Consider the following 10,809-nt stretch of genomic DNA (forward strand, 5'->3'; position numbering starts at 1 on the left):
TAAATTACATTAACAGCTTCTCTTCAGTCATTAAAAATGATAACACTCACCTATAGTTTGAAGGAAAATTCCACCCTCCTGATCTTTTTGCAGAACTCCTCAGTGACTCTGTCAAAGAAGGCAGGGTTGACTTTCATGTCTAAAAGTAGATCTTTTTCAATTGACATCATTGCCAATGCAGTCAGACGTTCTTGCCCTTGAGAATTTCTCTGGAAGGTTTTTATACGTTTCAAAGCCGAAAACGAACGCTCTACTGATGATGTAATTGAAGGAATAGTCCTAAATAATTCACACAATTTATTAAGTTCCTGTAGACCGTTATGAAGGCCGTTTGAAATTAAACACTGGTGAATATCTCCCAAACCCTTTCCCTTGGAATGCTCAGAATTATAAAAGCCTTTGAGTTCAGCTTTCAATCGCACGAAATCAAAAAAAATTTGCCGTACACTTTCTCTAACTGGGAAAATTGTTGCTCCGGGAAATTTTGTGAAAATTTTGAACAATCCATGAGCTCCAGAAAATATAATTCTGGCAGTGAAGCAAAAGTGATTGAAGCTGCAGTGTTACCGTGTCATAGATTTCACAATAAAGTCTCTTATATTCAGTGGCGTAGCGTCAATGTAAGCTAGAAAGCTTAGCTTCCCCAGTTAATAATAATTTCATAATAAACCTGCAGTTTATGGAGAAAATTATTTATTAATTTTAATAGAATTTATATTTACGCGTTAAATATTGTGATGCGGCAGCTCAGGATTATTTGTGATGCAGCAGTAAACAAGAAGCCTGCACGCACCAGCTTCCAAGCAGACCGGTTTCTTCTGTGTAATCCACCCCGCAGATTTTCTATCCCTTTTAAACTACCCTAGTCGCAAGGCTCGAAAAGAAGCTAGCTTTGACATTGAAAATAAGTAGTTTTCGAATTTTCCCTATTCGTCAGTTGTGTTCAGTTGAAGTGTTAGTGTGCATTGTGGCTGATATAATAAATAATGAGCGAAATAACAGTTCCTGACACTAATTTACTTGAATTTTTTTTAGGACAATTGTATTATCAAGGCTGACTTACGAACAAAGGTTTGATTTAAAAAACAAATGACCGACTCCCTTGCTGTCAATGAAGGACACAACCAAAAGACAGTCGCATACTTACGTAATGATACTAATATTGTGATTTCTCTAAGTATGACAGGGAGTGAGCTAATGTTATACGTATACGTGTCCATTTGTTAAGAGATATGTGTAAACCGTGAAATCGTATTTTATTACGTCTCATTTGAAGTCATGCCTTATTGGTGTTACTTACGATGTTCCAACCAATCTTCGACTGCTGACTTGACATTGATTACTATTTATTTTAAGACTGTATTTTTGTAATACGTTTTCTCATATTGCATGAAAGACAACTTGAGTTAGCTTCCCCTGCTCAAAATTTCATGCTACGCCACTGCTTATATTCTTCTTGCACTGTTAACACACTGTCTGGCTTTCGTCTTTTCTTCGGTCGCTCACATGACTGCTGCGTTTCTTGCCAAATATTTTCAAAACCGTTGTTACGTTTTGAAAGTAAAGTTTCCTTCAAGTTATGAATTTCCTTCGAACAATAGGTAATATCTAAACACTTCGATTGTAAAATATAGTATACCACATCTGTAAATGAGTACATGTCTTCAAATAAGTTCAGAAAAAATTAAATTGAAAATCACGTAACTTGGTTAGATATTCCATCTGCTTCCTTTAAAACAGCATTATCCCAGTTTCCAGGGGCTTCTAGGATGGCCACAAATAATTCTTCTAGTTGATCACGATATTGGGAAAGAGTTTGTATTAATCGACTAGAATAGTTCCACCTCGTAGGAACAAGTCGAGGGAATCGTTTTTGGTGGAATTCGTCCAACAAATTAGTTCTCTTTGTTGAAGAGCTAAAAAATGACGCAAAGCCGCTAATTGTAGCAAAAAAATATACGGCAAGCACTAATACAGGAAACAGACTGAGACAACACTAAATTCAACTTGTGTGCGTAACAGTGTAAAAAATTGCCTCAGGAATGATTTCCTTAACCTTAGCCTGTACCCAATTTAGTTGACCTGCCATAACCGCAGCTCCGTCATAAGTCTGGGCAATCAGTTTATCTCTTCATTCAAATCTATCTAGAAATTCCATAACCAGAGTCGCCAGTTTTTACTGCACTTCGATCAGAACTGACGTCACTGAACCCTAGAAATCTTTCCACAAGAACGTCGCCATGTATGTAACGCAACACTGTAGATAACTGAGATAAATTGGTAATATCTGAAGTCTCATCTAGCATAATTGAAACGAATTTTGTTGTCTTAATTTGTGACTTGATTTCCTGAATCATAACTGCGCCAATGCTTTGAATTAAGTCATTTTGAATTGAAGGTGATGTTCCCGTGAAAACTGTTGAGGTTGCAAAATGATGTTTTAATTCACCGTCAAATTCGGCAAGTAAATGTAAGAGTTCAACATAGTTGCCGCGATTGTTAGAGTCCTCGCTCTCATTGTGTCAGCGGAAAGCCAGTTCCTGTTTTCCTAAAAAGCACGTCACAGATGTTAATCTTTTCAGAATTTCGCTGTTTTCTTTCACAGTTTCATTATGCCTAATAATGCTCTCCCGTTTTGTTTATCTAGTTGTAAGTCTATTCTATTTTTCCCGAATGTCCCCAAAGTAATGAGCGCATGGATGTGAGAGTCTGATTTTTCATGTCTTGATATCGCAGTATGTAAATTATTCAGATCTGAATAGCCACGTTCCATGGGGAACTGTCGTTTCCAAATAGCAGACAGGGCCAACAGAATAATTTACACAGTACTTCAGAACCGCATAACCAGACAGTTTTATTATACAGATCGGGATTAAAATTTCGCATGCAAGTTTTGTTCTCTGATTTCAAGTTCGTGAGATGGGGAATTGGCCGTCCATTTTTCACAATAATAAATTTCTCATCTACAGTTCGGGCATGGAAAGGCTTCTCAAATAAATTTATAATAATGTCTTCTTTATCCATAACTAATGAACATTAACTCTTCATAAACTATATAAATACAGTAGGGTAAATAAAAATATAACAACGGAACACTTATTATTTCACAATGAAAATTTCTACATACACAAAACTTTTACTGTACCACTTGGAATTCTCACACCAACTGAGCTGGAATTGCTTCTGCTGGGGATTAGTCAGTTTTATTGCTTTAACGATATTTCGACAATGGGTAAGGGTGGAAAAAAAGAATTCTGTTCTCGTTCATCTAAACCTAAAGCAAATAACTTCATGTTGTATGGTTTATTCGATAAGCAAGTTGTAATACAATGTTAACATTGAAATATACCGTCTATACTTATCTAGTTTTTAATATAATTGATTATAACGTAAACGTTTTCAACATTTTAAGTAACTGAATAACTGCATTTGACTACATAATACATCAAGATAACCCCAGTGTTCCACCAAATGATGGATAATTGCAGCAAAATTCAAAACAGATTTTAAATGTTAGTAATAAGTGTGTGTTTTTAATTTTTAATTATTTAATTATCTACATATAGATTGTTTTATATGTGATATGAGATCATCAAGGGTACACATTATATGTTTCATTCACACAGTTCATGTGCATCTATTTGAATATGTAATTAGGCAAATTTTCATGCATTTGAAAATGGCACATTAGTGCCGAAAACGTTTATGTTATAATCAATTATATTAAAAGCTGGATAAGTATAGACGGTATATTTCAATTTTAACATTGTATTACTAAAGCAAATAGTTGTACGTAGTTCACGATTAGCCCAATATGTGGCAGTTATTTTTGACAAACACAGTGACAAGTGCCTCTATCTTCAGGATCATTACGAAATTACTACCTGCTGTCCCCGAATGCAGTTTTTGAATCGCATGCAACAAGCCATTTCCTGCCCACATGTTACCCAGTAGCTTCACAGAAACCAGTATTCAGATGACGTCACTGAATGTAGCCACATAAGCCGAGAACACAGTAGCGCCACACGTCTAAAGGCTGGTCCACAATAAACCGGGAATGGAAACGACAACGTGAACGAGAACGGAAATATTGTTAAAATAAATGTATTTAAATGTGAGCATTCATAATTAACAATTGTGAATCCCACATTTAAATATATTTACTTTAACAATATTTCCGTTCTCGTTCACGTTGTCGTTTCCATTCCCGGTTTATTGTGAACCAGCCTTAAGTCTTGTTGAACTACAAGTATCTCATGTTTTGGGTGGGAATTTAAACTATGTTTATGTGTTATTTTACAATTTTCCTGTTAAATTATAAAATCAATCATCCCAACTGAAATCTAAGAGCATGCATTGCATGCCTTGCATTCATGGAGAAAACGCCACTGGACCATAGACTTACTAAATAACGACTAGACCTCTCACTGGCTTCCAAATTGGACAGCCGACGAGCGGCCATTTGTTTGGTACAGCAATAGAGCTCTATGCTAAATTGGAGGAAACACCGTATGTTAAAATATCGTGCCACTAGTTTCGCGCGTCGCCATGTTGGTGAAGGAATCTCTCTCTCATTCTAAAACTGTTGCTAAAGTGATGTTACCGGCCAAGTCCGTGTATGCATATTGAAATTAATTATTTTGTGGGTTATCTTGAACTATTTCTTTCAATTTAATATGAGCTATGAATTCCCTGAATATTGTAGGTAAACATCATAAATGAAATTAGTATATAATGTGCTGCACATTACTACTAACTTAAAAAAATACATATACCAGTACAAAAATATGAAAACCAAAGACAAATGCAGTAAATAGAAGAAATGTCTTCCCTTATATAGGCCTCATATTTACATGCACTATTCTCGATCAGGATAAATATGGCTTAGGAATAGTAAAGATTAAATTTAAATAAAAGTTAAATGCAATATAAGAAAATTACAGTACACAATTATATATATATATATATATATATATATATATATATATATATATATATATATATATATTCATAGAGTTTTAAACATATACTGTACTGTAGTAAGTACTGGTAGCAAACCGAAACATATATTTTGAACTAAAAAGATTTATTCGCTAATAAAATTGTATAATTTTTGGTTTTGTCACAAGTTTAATTACCTTACACCCAATATAAAATAATATAACTAAATTTACCGATTTTTATAGGTACCGGTATGTATACTTTGACCTCAGAATATAAAAACCTGTTACCGGTGTGCTTAATTGTATGTGATATAAGAGCTGAGTTTCCTTCAAAATTTATTCTTTTGCTAACAAAAATACACTAAAATAAAGAAGCCAAGTATAAGCGATTACTAATAAGAGCATCATCTATTGAATCTTCTCGCACATTGTACTTTGCATACTTTCACTCTATCCTAACGTATGGTATAATCTTTTGGGGTAATTCACCCAATGCAATCCTATTACTTAAACTACAAAAGAGAGCTATTAGAGCCATAGTACAAGTGTCTCAAACTACCATCTGCATACCATTCTTAAAAAAATTACATATCTTGCCACTACCCTGTAGACCTATTTATATTTATGAAACATTAAATTTTATCAAATATAATTTGCACAGCTTTCCTACAAATTCAGACACACACCAGTACAATATAAGAAATAAAGATAATATTTTTATTGAAAGTTTTAACACAACTCTATATAAAAACAGTTTCATTCATAATGGTCTTCTTATGTACAATAGCCTACCAAATTATCTTAAAGAAATATCTACACATCAGAAATTTAAGAAAGCTCTTTATAAAATTTTAATCAAAAACTGCTTTTACAGTATGAACGAATTTATTGAAAATTGTCATAACTGAATAGAAAAAGAACGCCTTACTTCAAAAAAATTTACTTCCTCTTTTCCAGATCCTGACTTCGAGAAGATGTCTTCTCATGAAAGACGCGATAGTCGAAATTGACTCCTGACTTCAAGACATACTGCAAACGAGACTTATAGCCGAAATAGACTGACCTGTAGTTTTCTACAATCAAGTTCCAAGTTTTTTATATTTGTATTTGTGTTGCATTTAATTATAGTTATTACTTTTATGTATATTGTGTAATTAATTATTAGTTTGTAAATGTGACATGTCCCATATCATGTATATGATCAGTGGATGTAATAAATGATTATGATTATGATTATGATTATGAAGCATAATAAATGCTAAATAACGGTACATAAACACTAGAAGAAAAATTCATTACATCAATTTATCAAAATAACAATACACACAAAATATTATATCATACGGTACCGCATCAAAAGATCCATAGTTAAATATGAAATATATAAACAATATATTATAGGAACAGCGGCGAACTTCTGCTTAAGCAAACTAGACAGATTCCTAGGGCTCTAACTTCGAGGGGTTCCCGGCCAGATTAATAATAATAATAATAATAATAATAATAATAATAATAATATTATTAATAGTGCTATTTGCTGTGGCAAACTTTCGCGTGGCAATAAATCTTGTTATAAACTGTTGTTCAGTCAATTGTTCGAAGACAGGTTTGAGCCTCATAAGTGACATCAATGAGGCATCACTCATGAAGAACTAAGCCAGGAGATAATTTATAGGGTTAGTATCACTTTTCACCCTCCATTGCATTCATCGATGACTATACCTTGACCAAAACTACTTCCGACTTGACAGCTTACAGAGAAGGGGGAGCACTGTTGTCATGTTGCCCATCTTTCGTGTAAGCGAGCGCGCTGCCGATAGAGTGCAGTAATCAACGACTGACATGAACACACATTTCTAACCAATTTCTTGAACACTAGGCATTAAAATTTTTGTACATTATTTTTTTAGTAGTAGTAGTAGTAGTAGTAGTAGTAGTAGTAGTAGTAGTAGTAGTAGTAGTAGTAGTAGTAGTAGTAGTGGTAGGGGTAGTAGTACCGGTATTATTCAATGTAATACCGTTAGATAAGCATCCAAAGGACTGTAAAATGTGAAAATATGTTTAAATTTAATACGAAACCTTCACTTTTATGAGTGCCGGTATTCTTCAATGTAATATTTCAGAAAGGCGTTGAAAAAATTGTAAACTGTAAAAATATTTAGGCCTATGATTAAAATTCTACACGGCCTTTCTATTTTCCAATATCGATAACAGTGCTCTTATTAATTTTAACACAAGCTGCAGTTCTCATTACGACTTGCGCCAAAGGTAAAAGAGGCCCGCCATTATCTTTTTCCCTCTCAAAATACTCTGACGTTACACACCGTCTCTCTTTAACGGGGCATCTTGTACAAAATTCTTTGTTCTCCGCTTGTCTTTCCTGCCTTCCGACATTGTACCAGTCACCTGTTTGTAAAATCTCGCAGAAACTAGAAAACACACACAAGTCACACACTCCACCAATAACAACGAAGATAATACGTCTAATATAATTTAAACACAATAATTATCGATACACTAACACAATAATACAAATAAATAATATTTTTAATTCACACAAAGCACGCGCTAACCAGCGAACTCAAAGACATTCCGGGCGCTGTATTCACCACTAGGACGTGGTATTCACGTGCAAATTGTAAACATAGACACGGCAACCCGTTACCATGGTTACGCGTCTCTCATGATTGGTTGATTCGATTGGTTGCCATGGTAACATGCTAAAGGCGCCATTTTTCAGGTCGGAAGTAGTTTTGGACAGACCATAGTAACTTATTTCACTAATCAGATGTATACAAACAATCGTTCTTCCTCTGACATATTATAAGGAATGTACTGCTGTTTATTATATATATATATATATATATATATATATATATATATATATATATATATACAGAGTGTTTTAAAAATACGGGGCATAATTTCAGGTATGTATTTTCCACATGTAGACAATCAAAATAGTTCATTTCGGAGTTATGGCCTTCACAACATTGAAATTCACCGGAACGTTTTTCTTTCCGTAGGTCGTTGTCATTACAGAAGATGTTCAAATTGTCCACCTCCTGCTTTAATACAGACCTCACATCGATGTCTCATTGACCTGCGAACACGATCCCAAACTCCAGGAGTATTGCGTATGTCCTCAGAACATGCCACAATTCGATTCCGAAGGGATTCCAAATCAGGCACCGGAGACGAATAAACCAATGATTTTAAATGGCCCCACAAGTAGAAATCGAGAGGGTTCTGATCAGGTGAGCGTGGAGGCCAAGCAATTGGGTCACCTCTACCTATCCATCGATCAGGAAACCTTCGATCCAAGTACCGGCGAGCCATACGACTGAAGTATGCAAGAGCGCCATCATGCAAGAAGTGAATGTGTTGACGATTGATCAGTGGAGTGTCTTCTAAAACATAAGATATGGTGTTTTCCAGGAAGTTTGTGTACGCCTGCCCCGTAAGTCTGTTTACAATTACATGGGGTCCAACTAATCGATCACCAATGATACCGGCCCACATGTTGAGGGAGAACCGCACCTGGTGATGAGATGGAACAGTTGCACGTGGGCTTTCATACGCCCACACATGCTGATTGTGAAAATTTGTTATGCCATCTCGTGTGAACTGTGCTTCATCTGTAAATAATACTAAGGCAGGAAAGTTCGGATTTACACCACACTGCTGCAAGAACCACTGACAGAACCTAACTCGTTCGTGCAGGGTAATCTGCTGGTGACAGGGCCTGTACACGTTGCAAATGATAAGGATACAATTGATGCTCTTTCAACAGTCTCCAGACAGTCGTATGAGCAACATTGACTTGCAACGCTACCCTTCGTGTGCTGATAGAAGGAGTCATGTTCACAGCCTCCAGAATCTCCTCCTGTACTTCTGGAGTTGTAGATCTTGGTCGTCCCCTTCCCAAACCAGGAGAGTTAAATTTACCATACTCGCACAGACGGTAATGGAGACGTACAAATGTCTTCCGATCTGGACATTGTCGCTGTGGGTACCTCTGCTGGTACAAACGACGAGCCAGCGCAGCATTGCCGTCCGCCTTACCGTACATGAAGTGTATGTCTGCCAGCTCTTGATTTGAATACATGTCGCACAATCTAACGCCTACACAACACTGAATGTAACCTTCGCCTCGGAATGAACTGTCAGAGTGCCCTCTTAATGTCTCCTTTGACGGCAACGACCTGCGGAAAGAAAAACGTTCCTGTGAATTTCAATGTTGTGAAGGCCATAACTCGGAAATAAAGTATTTCCGGACACATGTTGTAATGAACTATTTTGATTGTCTACATGTGGGAAATACATACCTGAAATTATGCCCCGTATTTTTTAAACATCCTGTGTGTATACGTATATATATATATATATATATATATATATATATATATATATATATATATATATATATATATATATATATACACACAGTCAGAACCTCACTCAGAAATAATCTTGTAATTATAAATATAAAAAAGTATAATTGGTAATTGTCTACTTCATTTCTAAGTCTGCTTGTCGATTTTATAAATTCAAATTAAGTTAAATAAATCCTACTCTGTTAACTGCCTAGGCTATCTAGGTCTCTATGTCCAGGCTTGTTTGGAAAAATAAAATAGGCCTATATGACATTAATTCTTTGTTACTCAGTCCTACGTACGTTAGAGCCGTATGCTGCACAATATTTTACCATTATAACCGCAAAATTAAAGAAATATAATTAATATCAGTGGCGTATGCTGAACCTGGAGTATGGGTGTTCTGTCAAATAAATATATGTAATTGGTCTATAGTCGCACGAGTTTAGTAGAAATTTCAAATTCATTATCTACTCGTGCTACGTGAGTAAATAAACCATCTGCTGTTCTATCAGCACTAACATCTACAAAGCCCAAGAATCTTCCATAGGCATAGCAGAGAACTGTACTGTCCGTTACTCAGGAGAGGACGAGGGGCAAGAATGTGACCTTGACTATCGCTGTTGATTATTATAAACATCGCTCAGATAAGCATCCCAGTATCCAGGTTATTACTCGAGCAAGAAACATGAGTAACAATGCGTATGGAAATTAAAGCTAAGTTGAACAGAAGGCGACCTAATGTTTCCGCTTACTACATTTCAAATATTGACGTGTTGTCGTACGTCATCTGTTCATATTCCTTACCCCCAGTCCGCTCTCGTCTTCTCCTGAGTCACCGACAGTACATAGTTGAGATTTGTTCTCAATATCAGAAGTTTAATGAAGTATTATAGCTACAAATGAAACTGAGTTAATTTCATTTTTTATTTCTTCTTTTTCTACATCAGTAATAGCTTTTATGGTATCATTTTGAATCAATGGAGAAGTTCTTGGAAACACTGTGGAAGAATTTAAATGGTTTCTAAAAGTGAACCATATTTTTTTAAACATTAAAAAATTCTAAAAATTTCCTTTGTTCAAAGAACTATCTGATTCGTCATGTTCCCGTAGAGGGAGCTCCTGGTTAGCTAGAAGACAAATAGCGTCAATGATTCGTATTAATACAGCTCTATTTTCCTTTACCCCTTTGTTGTATTTATTGGTATCATTTTTTCGTTGATCATCAAGTAAAGTGTCAATTCACTTGAATAATTTCAAGGGAAAAATTGTTCCGGGGCCGGGTATCGATCTCGGGACTCTTCGCTTAGCGCACAAATGCTCTACCGACTGAGCTACCCCAGGAACCATACACGACACCGTCACAATGACTTTTAAGTTGTGTGGATATAAAGGGGAAGACTTGTGATTGTGTCGTGTATGGTTCCTGGGGTAGCTAAGTCGGTAGAGCATACGTGCGCTAAGCGAAGGGTCCCAGGATCGATACGCAG

Source organism: Periplaneta americana, chromosome 1 (genome assembly GCF_040183065.1).
Source record: "Periplaneta americana isolate PAMFEO1 chromosome 1, P.americana_PAMFEO1_priV1, whole genome shotgun sequence".
NCBI classification, from domain to species: domain Eukaryota; kingdom Metazoa; phylum Arthropoda; class Insecta; order Blattodea; family Blattidae; genus Periplaneta; species Periplaneta americana.